The sequence below is a fragment of the Haemaphysalis longicornis genome, unplaced genomic scaffold (assembly GCF_048455015.1).
Source record: "Haemaphysalis longicornis isolate Haplotype H1 unplaced genomic scaffold, Haemaphysalis longicornis Haplotype H1 scaffold_49, whole genome shotgun sequence".
NCBI lineage: Eukaryota > Metazoa > Arthropoda > Arachnida > Ixodida > Ixodidae > Haemaphysalis > Haemaphysalis longicornis.
This window is the reverse complement of record NW_027526384.1, coordinates 417,582-437,424: the sequence shown is the minus strand read 5'-3', so window position 1 is coordinate 437,424 and position 19,843 is coordinate 417,582. Positions and strand designations below refer to the sequence as shown.

General features: G+C 47.2%; 1 protein-coding gene and 1 long non-coding RNA gene across 4 annotated transcripts in view; one reads left to right on the top strand and one right to left on the bottom strand.

The window, feature by feature from the left end:
• LOC144137726 (uncharacterized) overlaps positions 1 to 19,843 on the top strand; it is a 283,271-nt gene that overhangs the window by 128,557 nt on the left and 134,871 nt on the right. For 2 of the 3 annotated variants that reach the window (XM_077669668.1, XM_077669669.1), the window contains exon 3: positions 10,032 to 10,105. The exons of the other annotated variant lie outside the window; for it this stretch is intronic. The gene's annotated coding sequence lies outside the window, so the exon portion shown is untranslated. The remainder of the gene's footprint in view (positions 1 to 10,031; positions 10,106 to 19,843) is intronic. 3 annotated transcript variants of the gene reach the window in all.
• LOC144137727 (uncharacterized) overlaps positions 1 to 19,843 on the bottom strand; it is a 241,073-nt gene that overhangs the window by 100,371 nt on the left and 120,859 nt on the right. The window lies entirely within an intron of this gene.

The following is a 19,843-nucleotide window of genomic DNA, read 5'->3' as shown; positions in this document are numbered from 1 at the left end:
TTCATTCCACTAATGCACCAGCGACTGTCGCCAGTTCATCAAATAGATGAATCAGGCTGCTCCCACGGCGTTTTGTGTTCACATACAAACACACTCAGCAGCACCCGCTCGTATTTTCCGGTCTGATTGCGTATCGCGGTAGTACGTTAGTCTATATAACACGACTCCCAATTCTTAACTACTTTTCAAACGACCCCTTTGAGATGTACAGTTCTCGAGTGAACACATTTTGCGGAAAATACATCGGCAGAAGTCGCTTTCATTGTGCACTCCCGGTTTACGTCACTGTCCTACGAGGCCTCTAACGCTACAGTTCCACCCTCTTTTCCCACGCCCCCCATCACTGTAGAATTTGGAAAGTACGTGCCACCAGCCCATAAATGTTGACGCATAAAATTTTACTGCTAATTCAACGCAAGCGACGCGCAGTACATTCGTAATATCGAAGCTGTACGCCTCAAAGCGGCAAAAAGATCGTACTAGACGGTGGTGCTGTTGGGCCTCACTAGTTTAGCGGCAAAAAATTCCACAGCAAACATAAAGATGTCTCAAACGGGAGTGGAGTTACGGGAGTGAAGTCGTAGTAGCTATAATTGGTTTCCCAGTGATGCTACAGCATAGATTTGGTTATTCATAAAAATAACCGAACCAACAGTCTCTGTGCACCGCCTTGTGCCGATCGTGACGCTCCACGCTCAACCACGACAGAGAATTCCGAAAACATTTCCAGCCAAATGGTCTTAAAGCGTCCTCATGTTACGAGCCTAACCCATCTTCCACTTCCCCCCGTCTTTGTACAGAACAGTGCTTTTGTTTGTCAGCTGAGTCATGCACTACGTCAGCTACATGCACTACGTCAATCGTGTTTCAGCACAAACGGCGCTTTAGAATCAGTCCTTTGCGTGACCTCCACGCCACTTCGTGTCCAAAAAAAAAAAAAAAAAAAGAAGGACCTACACGTCAGGTATCCCGGACCACACGCAAGACGGACAACGCGTGTATACCATTCTCGAAGCGTTTTTGTGCTCTTATCACGGCTACTTGCGCGTGAGTTAGAGGAAACGAGAGACGTTTGCGCTGCGAATTCTGCGTCGTTTTCTGCGCTGTGGTTTTCAAGGGCGACAGTGACTACTCGGCCGGCGCCGTTTCTGGCGATCGTAAACTTTTTCCGGCATTGTTGCTCGGCAGGACCTCCTCCTTGCGTGCCTGGCTCGTGCCTTTGATGGACGCCCGCCCCCTCGTTGGCGCCCATTTTTCTCGCCGGCCTTCGGGGCGAGCCTTTTCGTGATTTCCACTCATTTCACACTCTCGTTCTTATTGTAGAGCTGCATTGTGCTTTCGCCAGTCTGTGGCCCACTGCCAAGAGGGGGAAAAAAGCCAGAGTGGGAGTTCGCCCAGTGCCGACCTCACACGACGCTGTTGTTTCCTATTTCTGACCTGCGAACTTCGTTTTCGGTTGTTGCTGCGGGGGCTTTTATTTCATAGCCTCAGGGCTTAGTGGATGGGGAGGAAGGTGAGGTTATATTCGGCGAGTCACTTCCCGAGTCTCCTCCTTCTTGGAAAGTGCTTGACCGGTACAATGCGGGTACAACGCCTTACAACTTCTCTACGGCACAGATGCGTGTTCGTGCTGCTCTTCGTTTCGAAGGTTATTGTCGCCAATAAACCTGCACGTTTGGAAGTGGTCCTGCTATGTGACAGCATCAGCAGAACGAGCTAAGAATACTTCGAGGGGTTCGTACGCCTTCCAGTCTTTCTGGGTCGCTTGCCTCCGCGATGATTCTAAGAGTGCGATCTTGAGTACTGTAATGTTCCTCCCTTTCCTTTTTATAACGACTGGGTCGAAACCGGGGAATCGATATACAAAACGTCGAGCCGTGTCCTATAGCTGGCGGCACTCTATCCTTTTGCTTTAGCTGTTTCAACTCTACACTCTTAGCCAAAATGGGAGAAAATAAGACTAACTGCAGCAATTACGCCTCGCGAGGAACATTTAGTCCCCAAAAGACCAAACGCGCCAAGATTAGGGCCGTGTGCAAAATGAAGGGACCAAACGTTGGTCCCTCGACGCGAATGGGACCAACGGAAAGACTAACCGCGCCCTTTGCTCCCGCAACGTTGCTGTTGCTCCCCCTGGAGGGGGCCCTCCGACTTAATTCTACTTGTTCGGCGGCCAGCGGGGACGGACGTGCGAAAGGTGAGCTGCGGCGGCGACCGCTTTTCCCCATTCGCCCTTTTTTTGAAGTTCGTGAGCTTGCATCGTAGCGTCAGAGTGCCAGCTATTTTTTAAAACCAACGCCAGTCGATTCGCTGTGCGTTACTGCCGACGGCGACCTAATTTTTATTTGGTTCGGTCAATATTTACCCAATTTTTTGCTTAACCCTAAAATAGTAAAAATGCAATTTCTCTTTAAACAACTGGCCCAACCGCATAAATAACCGTCCCAGCAGGAGCAGCGTACAAAAAGGAAGCTAACCGCTAACTTCTTTTCTGTTGAAATTGCAGTTTTAATACATTTATAGCCAGAAATGTCAAAGCGTGGTTAACACGTGGCCGAGAATCTTGAAGGGCTCTAACTTTTTAGGCAAACATATGAACACTAAAATAACAAAACATGGTGCTGTTAGGACACAAGAATTACTCGCAGACATATTAAATTTTAAATGAAAACGTGATATTTTAAGCAGGAAAATTACAAGACGTTTGGCAGAACGCCGGAACTGCAACGGACGCGTACACTCTGAGGCTGAGTAGGGCAAAAATAGTTGCACCCTCGTAACCGCAACTACGTCCAGAATAAAACTAGACAAAAACGGTTGAAATCTGATGTAAATTGGCTGAGTAAGGCATTTGTTTCCATAATTTGCGGAACCCGAACTTGTAATCTGCCGGACCACAGCAGAACGGCAAAATGAAGTCTTCCTCGAAGGCGCGGTCTGACCGCCGTAATAAAAATCCTCTAACAAAATCGTAGAATCTTTATGTATCTCACGGCAAGGTTTTTTTTTTTTTTTTTTTTTTTTTTAGAATACAGTGTCATCTAATGGCCCCTTTTCCAGTACCGGCCCCCTCCTTGTGGCCGCCACGGCGAACCTAACTGGCAGTAACGCGCCCCCCCCAAAATTGTTTGGCTTTCGGGGAACTCGTTCACGAAACATTCTCGTCCTGCAGTCCTTCCCGCACCCACCCGTCACCCGTGCCTTTCACATGAATTTCACAGTAGCAGGCGCACGCTCGCGTGACTCATCTAACGTGGCCGAAAGCTTCCTTCACTTTTTTTCATTTTCGTTGCTCCCTCACTGGTGCAGCCAAGCGCTCGCAGCGTGGTCAGCCTCAAACATTTTTGCCCCTTTTCTTTGAAAGCCTTTTTTTTGTGTGCACGTACGAACTCACTGTGAACTGTCCGCAAAGAGGAAATAAAAACGTGCAGCCATAGCCACTCCCCATGCAGAAAGCTGAGGACGCCGTTTTGTTTGTTTCGCCCGAGGCTATTTCTTAAACATTGTTAAATTTATTAAACATTGAGAAAATTTGGCTCTTAATACATTTTCGAAATAAAAACGCATTCTTCGACACAGACATCACAGCCAGAAATCAATAATGACCTTGTTCTATACAAACCCGCACCATCAGAGCAGGAAAGCAGGTTTTCTTCCAATAAATAAATATTCCTTCTTGTTTTATTTTTATTTTTGATTGCAGTCAAACCATTTTGATTTAGAGCTAGTGCTGACAGGAAGCGTCTCTTTCCCTACATGTCTTGTGAAAGAGAGGGAAGAGGCCCTTGTTTCGTTCTACGTAAGCCTCTGAGAATGATAGCGAACCTGCATGCGAGAAATGAGAAATCTTTCTATTTTCTGTTGCCCTTATACAGTGGTTCAATGCGTTGAGTGAGGGAGCATGAGTCCCCAGGTTCTATTGCTGGTTTGAGTGGCGTCTTTTCTACTGGAGTCGGAAAAACAACAATGTCTGAGTTTCGCTTGTTAACTACCGTGGCCATGGTCTTAATTAATCCGTAGTCTTATACTCAGTGCAATTCACAGGCCACATTTGGCTGCACTACATAAAGCGTTGATTTTGCTTCTTTTTGCTTTTTGAGGTACTTTTTACGGATGCTTGTTAGGGCTGCTGAATAACACTTGTTTTGTTGCCCTATTTATTTCCTGCAGGAGCGTGACGACATACGCCCATTGCCGACAGCGTCACGGAGGATGGCTGTCTCCTCTCAACGGACAAGTACCTCAAGACAAGTGGAGCACGCTTGCGCCAAGGACAGCAGCCATGTATACCCGGAATAGCCCAATACTGGGCGCATCGCCTCAATAAGGTGTGCCGTACAGGCCTTCGAAATAGAGACTCCAACGTCAAGATTAGAGTACGGTTTACTTTTGTTGTGTATGTTGCTCACACAGTGTTGCAATAAAAAGCTTGAAAGTAACATTTTCTTTGTCGTGAGTACTTTGTCGTGAACAAGTGGCCAAGAAATACTGCTTCTGGTCTCTTGTGTTTACTCCTGTCTTCTGAATTGTCGGTCTAATGGAACGACAGTCACTCATGGAGTACTTGCACGAGCCAGCACATCGTCTTTTAGTATGCAAGGTTAATCCAGAGGGGAGCATTTGCAGGGATGAACATTTAGTCTTGAAAGCATCAATTGGTCTAGGAAGAGTAATGGGAAAGATTAACGATTGATACTCAGAGGACCAACGGTTGGTCTCCAGTCTACTAACAGGGGTGACTAACAGTTGATCTGCAAGGGACCAACAGTTAGTCTTAATGGCGGACCAACAGTTGAACCATCAAGGGACTAAGTGTAGAGGGACTAACAGTTGGTACCCTTGCCGTTAGTCCCAAAAAGGACTAATTCTAGTGGCAACGCAGTTAGTCCCCAAAAGGACTAACGCCGATGCCCCGTTAGTCCTTTTTGTCTAAGAGTGTAGCACCGGGAAACTGGAGGGATTAATTCGCATTCCCCAGGATTGTAGAACACAAGAGTATAGGCCCTACGAAATATTAGGTGGACTACGCCTTGGTCGTTGAAAGTCCATTATCCTTAAATTTAAATCTTGTCATTGATCGGATTATCCCGATCGTCCAGTCATGACATGACTTGAACGAGGTGCGAGTATCTCCTGCTTACCTAGAAGCGCTCGAAACCACTCAAACCTTTAGCAGGGCTGCCCGATCTCGTTCCAACTCGAATCGTTTCGTTCGTTGGCGTTTCGCCGACAACCGCTCTTCATCTGAACATATCCAAGTTTCGCTAAAAGAGGGAACGTCAAAACCGTTTTCCTCACCGACGACCGGCCGTTGAACGTTGCGCCCTCCTTAAAGCTCTTAGTTCAACGTGCCACTTTTTCGCAAGCTCCCGAGGGATATTACACTCAGGCACGCTCTCTCGCGCGCATTTATATACGGCCATCGATTGAGTCCTCCAGCATCCCCATCGCGTTTATAATATGTGCGGAGGGAGCATCGGGAGCAGCAGAGAAGCGGATCCCTCTTCTTCTTCGTCCCCGCGGGCGTTACCTGGCGCTCTCATCCGAGGGGAGCCACCGGTCTTCATTCGGCCTCCCCCACAGGGAGGCTGCACCGCTAACAGAGGCCCAAGAGGAAGAAGAAACAGTCGCGACTCTGTCAACTCAATAAGCTGCGTTGAGCTAGGATCGAGATGGATGAGGTGCGTCGCTCGGCCTCTCCCCGGAAACGACGCCGCCCAAGGGTGGAAAAATTTTTCTCCGATGAGTGCAGCTCGAACGTTGGCGATGAGCGACCTCGCAATACGGACGACTCCGATTGAGATGAGCATCCCCCCTTTCCATCGTGCAAATGGTAGCGTGGGTCTGATCTTCGACCTCCTGAGCTTCTTTTTTTTCGTCCACGCTTGGTTGTTTTCTGTTTGTCCCGCTTCCCTGATTTTGGGGGGGGCAATGTATACTCGGGGCAGTTTTGTGTGCGCGCGCGCCTGTGATCGGCGTGGTGTAGCTGCAGATTGAAAGGAGGAGATCCGTAACGCGAGCGTCTGCAGTGATTCGATAAGGGGCGTGCTACCCACCGAAAATTGGGGACGCAGGGGAGGCGTGTAGGGAGCGGGGCAAGCGATCGACATCGTGCCAACCGTTCGCTGCGAGCGCGTACACGTCGTTGAAGGCACTGAAACTGAAACCGGAGTCGTTCGGCCCCCTGAGTCTGCTCCGGCGTGCCTGTCGACGACGTTTTGTACGGTGGAGCAATCACGGGGGATAGAACAACCTGAAGCTCAATGTTTCATTGTGTAGTTGCGTTGTCTGGGGATGGGCGGGATATGTGGAGGACAAATTGAAGGATAATGATCCGCCATATCGTGGAGCAATTACGGATATCGAGTAAGATCACTTTAATCTAATAAGCTTTGTTGTGTCTCTCGTGATTGTGATGTCGTCGTTGCCAGCGAAACATCGAAAAAAAAACAGCCTCCTGCGATTTTTTGCTAGCAGGAATAGGGGTTCACAGCTTTTTTGGTCCTTCTTTTCGAATTTTTGGTCTTCCTGTTCAAAATATCACGTTGGAGATACATCCGGATTTAGCCCGACGAAACTTCATCAACGCTACTGCTCCTATTTCAGCATCTTTGTTTAATGATGTGTCTACTACACCGTGATCTTTTATAGATATTGTTCGTTTGCTATTAAATATCTCGTGTCTTGCATAAGTATCACTGTTACTAACTTCCCAGCAATAGCTTTGTTCAACACACTTCAGCATCAAGAACGAAGTATTATGTTTAAATTTCTGAACTTTTCTTTTTCCCTTACCCGGAATCTGATTCGTGTGCTGGTGGTCCGGAAGACGTGGACTTGCGTAGAGCGTCACAAGATCCAGCGTAACGCTATTCAGGAGCACAAACACAACTTTTTTCTCTACATCAAAGCCTCGTTTCTCAAACGTATTCGGCTACAGATTAGCAACAACGAAATGCGACCGCGTAATGCAACGAAATACGGGCTTTGCCACGGGACAGCCAAGTAGTGGGCGTTACGATACCAGCGTTATACTCGTAATCCAACTAATACCTTTCACGTCTTTCGGCTTTTGCGTAAATATTTAGAAGTACGGTCGCAGTTTGCTTCGTAATTTAAGCACCAATTTAAAATTCACGAAACGAACTGTAACTTCAGAAGCAGCGCAAATGATGAAAGCAGCAAAAAGCAAATACCCCAGAGTTGTCCGCTCTAGCCGCCGACGGTGTAGCTGCAATAGCGACTTCTCCTAAGCGCATAATACCCCGCAAAAATCCCCACGCCGCATATAACGGCGACAGCCTAAGCGCACGACTTTGATGGAGGGTATAGGCCCCGGAGAAAGTAATATGTTAATGGAAAGCGGGGCAACGGAAAGGGAAGGCAGGGGGGGGGGCGCTGCTCCATTGTTTCGAGTCAAGACGCGAGCTGTAATGAAGCCGACGACAGGCCGTCCGGGGCCCCCTCGAAGCCCTCAGCGGGCAGGCACGCGGACGACACGGTGTCCCTCCTATTAAAGGCCCGTCCGCCCGTGTGCTCACGTGCGCCTCTCACCGAGAGCGCCGAGAAGCAAGCCTGCCGTTGAGCCCCGCGGCTACACCCAATGAAAAGCGTCTGATGCATGTTTAATGGCTCTCCTGGCGTACGCCCCGCGCAACTACCCTGCCTGCTCGCGGGCTGCGCTCGCACCGACGGCGCCGGAACAAAACGCCGTCGCCGTGACCGGTGGACGGGCGCCGTAAGGAAAAGAAAAAGAAGCAAACGGGGCAGGCAGAAACGCTAAGAGTGCGGGGCTCTCCGGGCTGAGACGGACGGCGGGATTTGAGATGATTCGCAATTGTTCTGTGAGACGTCCGGGGGACTTAAGGGCGGCGTCTTTGTTTCATTCGTGTTGTTTGTTTATGTTTGTCCTTTTGCACGAGAGAATGAATGAGGAGTGTGTGCGGGTGTGGAGACGTCCGAGTTTCTCGCGGAGCTAGAACTGCTTACAACAGGTTGATATCGTGTCAAACTGCATATGAGGACTCGGAGTCATCAGTAACTGCAAAAAAGCGCACACTCTTGTGGGTTTTTAAGGATATGAAGGGTGGGGAAAGGGGGGGGGGGGGGGGGGGGCGGGGGTATTGGCGCTAAACTAAGCGCCTCGTCGTTTTCGGTGTGAATCAAGCTGTCAGTCTCGTAAGGTTATTGTTACGGTATCGGAAATCTGTGATTTGGTCCTCACGATAGGCTTTTCAGCTCTGTACAAGACTCAAAATAAAATTTCCGTAGTTAGTGGGAGCTGTGCCAGGAGCAAGATGAACTCAGCTGGGCAGCCAATCTTGAAAGCAGGCTTTCATTTGTTTTCGGTCGCTAAATAATCGTCGCACGAAGGTGGTCATGCACCCTACGTTACTGTAGCCAATGGCAAAGACGTTCCCCGGCGCTTCTCACTGCTTTACAATAACTCCTCACGTGGCTCAGCCGAAACAAAATTGTCAAAAGGGGTTTTGGGTCGGCTAAAATATAAGGAGTATTAGCACATTTTTAGCTGGATAGGTATACATCGGGTAACTTCAGCGAATGGGAACCTTTTCGCATACCATCTTGTTCTTGAAGAAGGCACAAATATCCTTCGTAAAATAATGGTGAGACGCGTTGATATGTCAATTTCAGCTTGATTTTCCCGAAGAGTTTCACTTGCGGGAGTATTTTTATCATCCTAGCCTTGAAGATGCGAAAAATAAAGCTCTAAAAAACAACCTGTTCGTCTCGGCTTACTTGGTGCCGCCATTCCATTCGCGTCGGGAGGTTGGTCGCATCGATTAATACGAAGCAACAGCAAGTCGCACAAACCGCCGGCACTGCGTGTTTGTGTAGCGGTGCTATAAACTGATTACGTCGACGCGTGCAGTCTCGTGGCACGGGCTGACGTGTGAGTACGGGCGTATACAAGTAAAGGCGGGGACAAGTCCGCGCTGTCTGACAGGATCTTTCCTGAAGGGAGAACACGTCGAGCGCTTGACAGCACTAATTGGCTCTAAGCGGTGCTGCGTTAGCTTCCGAAACTGCGAAGTGTCATTCATGAACTCGCAGAAGGCGATACTTTACTTGAGCCAAAGAAAACGTCGCTTTGTGATTTCTTGCGAGCCCATTTAAGCGTTCTGTAATTGCAAAAATCGGCGTGAAAAGCAACCGTTATGAAACTAAAATTCAAGGTAGATCAAACTTGTTGCTTTGCGGCTCAGTCACTCTGCATGAGAGGACAAGTTTTCCGGTATACAAGTCAGTTCTGAGCAGTGATATGACCAATTCAACAATGCATCCCCGCGACCAGCCCCCGTACTTCAGTGGGAGTGGACTGCCTGTGCCGCTGGGAGGTGACGATTGATTTGCCTTTGTCCCCGCGTACGTGTTTATTTCGCGTTTTTTTTTTCTGGACAACGCAGAATTTCTGCTCGCACGATAAAAAATTGTCCTCATCTTTTTTGGCCTACCGGTCTCCTCATCCTCCTCAAAATTTAACACAGCTAAACAAGATTTCAGCGGAATTATCCAACTCATGTCCATGCCCATGGAAATGAGAGAAACCAAGTTGTGGCTTTTCTTAACACTTGAATCGTATTCTCTGTTCCACAGCCTTTGTTTCTGAAGATGACGCAACGCGATAGCTTCCCTTTCAAAGTCCTGAAAGTGGTGCTGCGCTAGAAAAATGTGTCGTGTGTGTTTATTTATTTATTTATTTACAAATACCTCAAAGACCCCAGTGGGCGGGGTTTTACATGAGGGGTGGATGAAAACAAAAGGTTACAAGTATAGGTACAGATTACAAGTAAGCAAGTTTACAAGGTTACAAAATACAAGTACGAACGGTTTCGGTACAAATGCTTAAAAAAGTTCCCGTGAGGCTCACATGCGTGAGCCTCACCGGAACTTCTAGAGAGTTAGAGATGACTAGGTGCATTATACTGTTTGCGAGTGGACTGTTCATTCCGTAGCACGAATTCGTTACCACCCTGCTAAGTGGCCCTTATTTTGTTTCTATTTTTCAGTGACCGCGGCGCCCCGTGTTCCATCGCCATTGTCCATCAGCCTACGGCGAAATCCTGGTGATTGGCGACAGAAGGTGAGCAGTGGCTGCACAAAAAAGAATGAACGCATAGAAAAAAAAAGGAAGAAAACAAATTCCTGTTCATGAGTTAATCAGCAAATAGAGCAAAACCGGAACATAGTACTATTCATTTTCTCCAGGGGTGTCCCTTTATTGTGACAACTCTCTCCCTCACCCTCTCCCTCTCCCTATCCCTATATCTCTCTTTCTCTTTCTCTTTCTCTCGCACTCTCCCTCCCTCTCCTTCCTCCCTCTCCGTCTTTCTCTGCCCTTCTCTCTCTCTCTCTCTCTCTCTCTCTCTCTCTCTCTCTCTCTCTCTCTCTCTCTCTCTCTCTCTCTCTCTCTCTCCTTGCCGCCCTCTCTTTTTCTCATGCTTGGCGATTGTGGGCACATTTTGCGGCCCAAACGTGACGCTGTCACAGAATACCGAACGACGCCTTCTTTATTTGGCATGTTGTACTTCGTTCAATCAAATTAGACCGTGTAAAAAGTTCTGGTACCTTCAATGAAAGTGCAAGCTTAAATCACGGCTCGGCTTTCTGTCGCGAAATGTTTGCCTCGGTGCTGCCGCGAAGGTTATCCAGAAATCAGTATTTTCAACCAGCGAAAACGTCAGAACCACGAGAAGTGTATATTGCATCTTAATCAGCTGAAGTCAAGACTTTTTTATCCGTCGGGTGCCTTTCCCGTTTCGTCGTTTTCTGGCCCGTGTCTCATTTCGCTCCTGGCGCAGTTTCACATAGGTAGTGAAGAATCAGCCAGAAAGATCCAGCACCCCTGTGTGTAATATTTTTATAGACTAACAAAAAACCTAGAGCCACCAAAGCCCCGTCACAAAGGATCATTCGAGAACCGAATTCATATCGCTCGACAAATTTCCGGAGTCACATCCTACCGCACTTTATCCGCAATCGGATACCGCTTTCATAGCCTCGTAAAATTCAGCAGATTTGGCCCTGGCAGAGTGTACGCTGTTCACTCGCAACCCGTGGGGCCATCTGTCAGGCCGGGGGTGCCGACGAAGGGCCCAACTCGCTGCTTACCAAGAGACCCAGGCGGGCCACATCTTCGCTAAAACTGTTCGCCACCAGTGTAACCTTCTCACCGAAGTGTTCCTGAAGCGGCGATGAAAGAAACAACACACCAAATAAGAAGTCAAGTGATCGTACAAAATAGGCTTAGATGCGCTGTTCGCTCCGCTGGAAAGGCGTCACCGCCCGAAGCGTTGCCACTCGAGCCCTCCATGTCCGGCTACCGGGGCCACGACTCATGGGAGTTATTTATTGAACGCTGGAAAGGGCTCCTCCTAGAAGTCGTCGCCAGAGCGACGGCTGTTACCGAAGCATTTCGCTGTTCCCTTACTTCGTTTTCTCACTTTCATTTTTTTTTCTTTAGCTACGTCTTTTCTGCTGCTCAAAGGGAGACCACTGCGGTGAATTTCAGCTCAGCAACTCTTATTTTTGTCTGCTGCGTGTGTATTTGTTCACCTCGCGAGGTACTAGAGAAAGAAAACGTTTCGCGATTCCTCTGTTACCAGTTCGACTCGGATCTGCCGGTCCTTTTCCGTGGACTCGTTCCTCTCTGTTGCTGCGCGGTATACACAATGTGCAGCAGGTACGCACAACCCCGCTGTTCGTACCCTCTTCTCGCGGCGAACAGTACAGTACGCCCGCTGGAGGCTTCCTATACAGAATCCCTTTACGACTCCGCTATCTCGGCCGCTTTCTTTGCTCAGGGAAGAATGCCTGCAGGGCTTTTTCCTGTATGTGTGAGTGCTGCACAAGCCTTTCTTCTAGTTCCTTACAAGACCGTGCTTTTAGTAGCGCAGATAACCTGCCTTTAACTGTCGCGCTTTCCTTTCGTTTCCCCGTCTCTTCCCATCCTGCACGCGCTCAATAATGCTTGTACCAGGTTGTTGCATTATTGACTTCGTCGATTCTGCTTACACGAACATTTTGGGCTAGTTCGTCGAGAAACAGAGGGGGAACAGGAGGAGAGGAAGTGACCGAACGCTCTTGGCACGTAAGCTTCTAAAACGCGTTCATGGAGCTTCGGTTCCTTATTGGTTGGACACTGCGATTCTCCGGTCGATTTCTACGTTCCCGTTGAACTGCCCTGTTTGTTTTAGTTTTTAATTCCTATCTTTCCTGCTTACCACCTATATTTATAAGCGTGTACGATTTGTTTGTAGGGGCTCAGGATGACTGCGCAGAAAGTCAGATTTAAAAGACTACATAAAAAGTCGGGGAGGACGAGGGGGGAAGGGAGTGGGCAGCCCCGTCGCCTGAACAGACACATTCCTCCATTTTGTGGTTCCAATCTGGTTTGCGGAGGCGGGATGATAGCCTGCTAAGAAAATCAAAGCGATCCAACAGGAGTGGAGAAGTAGCGCGTATTCGCAGTTCGACTTCGAACCGAACGAGTAAAGCCGTCAACTGCCGTATTTTACCGCAATGCAGGCGTCCTGAAATATCGCCGGGAAAAATCATGCACCCCTCCATCTAACGACGACGATGGTTTAACGCGAAGCTTTCACGTGAGGGATTCCTTGATTGTCGTCTTAGTTAGGAGTTTGACTCGCGGACGCTTTGGACTTTGACACGTTGAGCTTTGACTTTGACGCTCGCACGCAGTTTGCACTTTGATCGCAGCGGCTGAGACTTGGACCCTTCACCCTCCGATTTCTTGATTTCACATTAAACAAAGCTTCGCGTTTAACTATCGTCGTCGTTCGACGGAGGGATGCCTAACTTTTCTGCGTAATTTTCCACGCCCACGCACCCCTCTTCGAATCCAAACGGCTTCGACCGTGTCGGAGCGGCGCAATGGGACCACGGAGTTTAATACTAATATACACTAGAGGGAAATCTGGCGCCACTGTCTAGGGGAGCCGTGCTTCAGCGAGCGTTCCGTCATGTACCCGGCAGACACGTTCCACTTGTCCTTGGCATGGCTCATGAACAGGCTGAAAAGTTGGCTCTGGCTGCAAAAAAGGACCTATATAGTGAAGATGGTTCATGAAATTTCTTTCGTTATTATAAAATTGAACCTCCAAAAAGATTAATTGGTCACTAGTTGCTTAGAAGCTTCAAGTACGATGAACAAGAAAAAAAAATGTTAACCTTTTTCGTTGATTTTGGCTTCGAGACAAAAAATAAGCCGTATGGCTAGCTAAGCCAAGTAGGCGAGGAACGTCGCTAGCGGCAATGGTGCCGCCCATGGCGGCCCGCGACTGCAGCGACAGATTTCCCTCTAGTATATATTAGTAAGAAACTATATGAATGGGAAAGACATCGGCTTCATAATGCGAAGGACCCAGTTTCGATTCCGACCACAGGAAGCGCTTTCTTCTTTCACTTCTCCCAAGATCATTATCATCATCATCATAATCATCATCATCATTAGAGAAAGTTAGCTTTCTCAGTGCGTTGTCGACGCGACGTACGCCATCAGTGAGATATGGAAATCTTCGCTTTGAAATGGCGCTGGTTATGCGAGAGAAAATTTTCATACAGTATTGCTTGCCGGCAACGTAAGCAACTTTTTGCTGCAACCGTTATCTGCACCTGTCGCCTTTTCTTTCACCATGTGTAAGCACTCTACGCGAACTTAACGGGAAACGAGTCCGTCTGTCTGGAACGATAGGCGTGTCGCACTTGCCTCGCATTAGGAAAAATTCTATTAATAAAATGATCTTGGGCCTTCATATTGTCACATCAATCATATTAATAAAATGATCTTGGGCCTTCCACATCAATCAATTTGTAGTGCCCCTGCAAAATGTCTTTCCAAGCAATTCAATAATGTGTAGCAGTGAAGTCAACCTTAATGGTCTCCGTGTATAGCGGTTTAGAGGAGATACCTCATGGCGATACATGACGGAGATACCTCCTGGAAATACCTTAAGAAGACATGAGGTCTTATGGGGGTATCTAACAAAAAGTCTCACGGCCTTGATATTTTCACACAAAGCCGTTTTTGTAAATGCAAAAATGTCTTCCGAGCAATGCACTGCTGTGCAATAGTGAAGCCGACCTTTTAAAAGAAGCCCGGTGCGTATCAGGCGTTACCCCACCGTTGCGAATTGAGAATTTTCGCTATCGCTTGTCAATGGCTCTCATCTAAGGTTCTCTGGTTCGCATCAAAGGCCTCGCATGGTTCAGTTAGCAGACAGTCTTGGCCAGCTCCTAACAGAGCGTAATTCATTTTTGTTTCCGCTGTATTGCTGAAGACACTCATGAAATCGAAATATACAATTTTAAAGCCGTAGTCACTACAAAAGCACTTGGGGTAAGATTGCAGGCGCATAAAGGCCCGCAAAAAACTGCTCTCACTCGACGCCGAAGACGGCATTCGAGAAATGCACGCGCTGCTCTGCGCGAACGCTATGCGTTTGCCGCGCAGGGAGAGCGTTTGTTGCTGCTACAATTTTCATATCACATCACTGGCTGAAACGCGGGGGCGAAATATACATGAAAGTTTGAACGGAACAGCGCGTGGCACCATTTCCTTTTTTACTCGAAAGTTCCTCGCTTCTTCCTACCGACGCTGGCTTACCATTTTCTAGTATGCTGCCCGGCCGTGCTTTTTCCACTCCGTTCGCCCTGTCACATTGTTTTGAAAACTGCCACTTTTGAAACAAGCACGAGCGGGGAAACAAGAGAAATAAGTATTTCAATTTTTGTCGCGCTTTATGCTGTTTCGTTGATTCAATCGATCACTTTCGCGCGAGTGGCCATCGTCCATTATGCTTGCTTTGCTTTCCCCTTTTTTTGTCTTTTTTTTTTTTGCTTGTCGCAGCCGATATTCTGCATTTTCCCATCGGTGTCAATGCGACCACGATGGAGTTTGGCACAGTGGCCGCTGTTTTTAGCTTCCCCGTCAGCGCTTGTGATGCGGGAGGGAAAATAAATGTGATCGCGTACTCGCGGACATTCGCGAAAAAAAGTGTCCTGAAGACCGACCATACTGTTTTCTTTTTCTCTTTTTTGCGCTGGTTCTTGAAAGAGTGGCCACTGCGCGCAAAATAAATCATGAGCGGGAAGGAACGGTGACTGAATGCGTACGCGCGTCAACACTGGTACAGAATGTGCGTCCCCTGGAGATCATGTTAAACGAACTCATTATAAAGAAGCCTGGTAAAATGCATCTTTCCGGCAATCTAAACTTCTTTTCGGTCCACTCTGCTACGTAACTACCGCACAGTGAAAACAACAATCACCGCAATGACGACTTCATCACGCAGTGTATTAAACTCAATGTAGTCTTTACGTGAAGCATATATGATCATATGGCTTGGCGCCTCCGTGACGCCATGTTGCGACCATTTAGGATGAAAACGTAGTCCACGAATAAAGTAATACACGAATTTCTATGCACTAGAATTGATGTCACTGGCGGCGTTACCATGCGACACAAATTAGTGCAGGGATCAAGTGCGTTGTTCGGGCGTTTTGAAGTGAACTATTCATAACATTCTTTTTCTAGAAAGGGGTGGCGGGGGTGCAATGAGAGGCGTATTTAATTGCGATTTTTCTTAGAAGGAACTGAAAGGAGGTAGTTTACAAGCCCCTTGGATTGGCCTCTGCTTACAACTCGTAGTTTAAGCAAGGATACCTTGAGGGCAAGTTTCCCTCTTTGCTTTGTTTTTTTTTTTTTTTTTTTGCATTTTGAGTACGTTACGTATGGATACAAGGTTATAAGCCATTGTTGACTCCTTTTATATAAAATACGCGTGGTTGAATGGGATCTTATTTTTTTACCAAGCCTAACACAATGAAATGATATATAACCTAAGTTGACTTCTAATGTAATTTAACTTGGATTAAGGACTACGAAACGCCGAAGAAATAATGAGGGATAGCTGGTGATAGTTGATTTTGAGGCACAGCTCGAGAAAATAAATGGAAGGAGAAACAACGGGTAATCAGCTACTCATTTTTTTCTTCTTTTATTTCTAACATATGTTTATATTGTTAGTTCAAAAAGAAATCAAACGAAGAATAGGTGAAATTAAGCATATCGAAAATTGCTGCGAAATTAGGGTAATATTCTGTTTTGTGCCGGCACAGAGGCTTTTTTTTTTTCGGAGCCAGCATGGAGGCTCCTTATCGTCCCATCGGCTCGCGCGGAAGTCCAAATAATGATCGGGCATTATCGCTAACCGTAACCAATATTTTGCTGCCGTTCCAGAAGCTACCGCAATTGTTTTTGAAAAAGTACGCTCGACGAAGCGGTACGGCCTTCGATTGGACGACTGTGAATGCGGCGATCGACATGTTCGCCTGCTTCTACCGCCAGTTGTTATTGTGTCGCTTTATCCTTTGAGCCCAACTTTTATCGCATGAGCTTTGTTCGTATATAGCGGAGGCACCATTCGTATTCGTGGCAATACTTGTCCTAATGGCATAGCTAAGTTACTAGTTCCAATGCAGTCTCAGGCTGTTACGATACCGCCTTTAAACACGGTCGAAACATATGCCCTCGCTTTTGTGTAATGGATCCAGAAAATTGCACCTGATGGTTTTTTTTCTTGGGAAACTACAGAAACCACGTATACGGATAAAACAGCTATGACTTTTGCACGATTACGTGTGTGTCGGTTAGCGCAGTCCGTTAGCGGAAACACGTTTGGCGCATTTCCGGTCACAGGACGGTCTTTGCCGTAAACAGCGATTGTTTATTATATGCACGTTGTCCGTGATTTAGGGCGTTAGCGGCGCATTTGAACCAACTGAGCGAGCTAAAACTGCGCGTGTTCGTGCGAGCGCGTGGGTGCACGGGAATAGCACGTGCGTGCGCTGATGCATCCGGTGCAGTAAACCGGGAAGGGCCTCAGAGTTAGTCCAGATGGGTGGCCAGAGGCATCGGGAGTGATGGAAGCCGTGCACGGATCCCGGAAGAGCGAAGACTCTGTTGTGGCGGAGGCATGTGGGTATGTGTTCGCGTGTGTATATACACGCACGTAGGAGGTCCTTGGGGCTCCGGTCACTCATCCTGATGCTCGACATTTCCGTTCGGACGTTGGCGCACACACGTACAGCCACGATCAAAAGTTTACGCACCAGGGAAATGGCAATTTTAGGTTATTTCTCTTCCGGTAGCAGCCCGACAAACTGCCGTGTGCATGTGAGATGTCGTATAGTTTCCGAAACAATGAAAAATACGGCACATGGTACCCTGGGCTGCCGCGCGGCAGAGAGATAACCCGAAATTGCTGCTTTCGTGTTCCGTAAACTTTTGCTCTCGGGTGTACATCTGCTGACCCCTGAAACAAAGCTGCGCACAAATTAGAGCTGTCGCTTACATTTTACGTATCCTTGATTATACTTTTTTCCCGATTAATGAGCCTCATATCGGCTTCCTAAAGGGGCCATGAAGACAAGATGTAAGTTTGGTTTATCAAAAAAACTCCTTTGTACCGATAAAAATGACACAAATTTCATCGAAAACTTTAAGCAAATAATGGAGAAATAAAGGAAAACGTATGAAGCAGTGGCGACTCCCCCGCCACTTTCCGGCAACTTTTCAATGACGTCAGACAATCTTATCTGTGCTACCGACGGCCGTCGACCTGAGCCATCACCAAGAAACGTGACCGAGCGATTGTAGTGGGGCCTGTGGATTCTTCTGATCGCAACACTTGAATGCGAACGTACAGTCGAAACACCGATAAAAATGTTTTATTGCTGACTCATATGACGTCACGGCTGCCCGTATGACGTCACTGCGGCGCGGAATTTATGTTTTTTGCTATTTCTCGGGCTTGTTTTGTTGGAAAACGTCTTTCCTGGCTAGAATGGGGCTGACTGAATTATCAAAGGCCGGTTCTTTCAAGCTTTTTGCCTTCATGGCCCCTTTAAAGCCGTTTGCCATGGTGGCCCCTGCGTTAATCTGTCCTTGATCGGTGAACAGCTGCGTTGTTGACCGTATAACTGTTGAGAAGGGCGTCAATATTCAAATTTAGCGACAGTGTCTGGGATTGTAAAGGGTAATGCCACGCGGTATTGCAACGGAACCGAAAAGCAGCAAAAGCGCACAGGAAAAGCGAGCAGGAAAGCGCACTCCCAGGAGGAGGGTACAGTAGGATGGCATGCGGAACGTCAAATATTAACATGTGCAAACTAAGCATGTGCCAAAGGAGTGCTATGTGTACAGTCGCCAATGTTTCTACGGGGCACATAGGAAGCACTATGGTGTGCTTTTGCAGGTACTGCCAGTTGTATCGATTTACACTTTTTAGCTCCGCTGTGCTTACCCAATCCGGTAGAGCCGATCCGATATGATATGTTTATGACGGAAGAAAACATTACCCATAGATTAAGCGCTTCTGCTGCATCACATATCAATCAGAATCGTCGTCGTTCAAGGTTTTATTTCGCCTGTATAATCAATGTACACTTGGAATGAATGTTATAACAACCTCTGTACTCGAAGCCCTTTCAAGTATTTCTTATCTGAGGCAAGCCAGAACTAATATGGATCTGTTACGTCACCTGTAAAACATTTTTTTCTTATTATTTTGTATATCATCTCTATACTCATGATACCATACCTTGATATCATAACATGCCGAGGTTATAATAACAGAGCGCGTACATTTCACTTTAATTGCGGTGTATGCTTTTGTACGCAGTGTCTTGTTTACTGTTCCCGTTTCTTGTGTTTCTATTGCAATACATGAGTTTATATTGCTTGTCGTGTGCTTGTATCATAGTTACTGTTGCCTTTCCTTTGTGGGCTCCCGAAATTTACACTACATTACTGCACCTCTGCTGAACAGAGCTGTATAGAAGGACGCCAGTGTTTTAAAGCCGCAAGTCTGCGGATTTTTTCTGTAATCCCCCTCTTTTTCTTAAAAAAAAGAGCACTTGACTGAAAACAAAACAAAAAAAGGAAAATCAGGGCACATATCACGCAAGCTCTACACTCGACAGGGGCATAAGACAACAAGAAGTCCCCATAAGACGAAAGCCAAACACAGCGTCATAGACTGCTTTCAGCAAGAGTGCGTCACAGGCCTTCAGGGCAGACACAATAAAACAACGGCTAGAGCAATGGCTAACCTTGAACGCTTAAAATAGAAGCCTACCGGACATCGAGACAAAGTGGCAGGAAATCCAGAAAAAGCAGATCTTGGCCTCGGACATTCCGAGTGACGTAAGCCGCCAGAAGACGTCGACCCCACAATAGCCCATGGGACCCACGGCTATAGCGAACCCTTAAGTACAGGATGTGGCGTTGTTCATCGCACCGAGACGACTTTTTGGATTAAACAGATACTGAAGGAGCGATACCATAGTGAGAAAATAACGGGGGTTATCGACCGCGATATCCAAACACGTTTAATTCACTCAGCCAATTTCCCGAATGCAATCCTGATAGCACAAGCGCTAATGCTGCTATACTCCAATGACGTTACAGTTCTTCGCAGCGGATAGAATTAAATCGTGAAATGAAACGTTTATGTCGCTACAGTGAAGTACAATTTCAAAAAAACCTTCATGCAATCGTTGAAAATCTAGAAGTGTCTAGTATAGGAGACTCTTGGACTATAAATGTTATATTTCAGAGGGGGGGGGGGGGGGAGGGGGGGGGGGAGCGGATTATTAGAGTGTATGTAGGTGTAAACATACTAAGAAACTTAGAAGGAGACGAAACATATTCTCGTCCTCTCCTCTTTTGTTCTCCCTCTAAATATGCACGTTTCTTCAATCAGTGATTGAGCGGGCGGTAGAAAACTGGAGCGTCTGG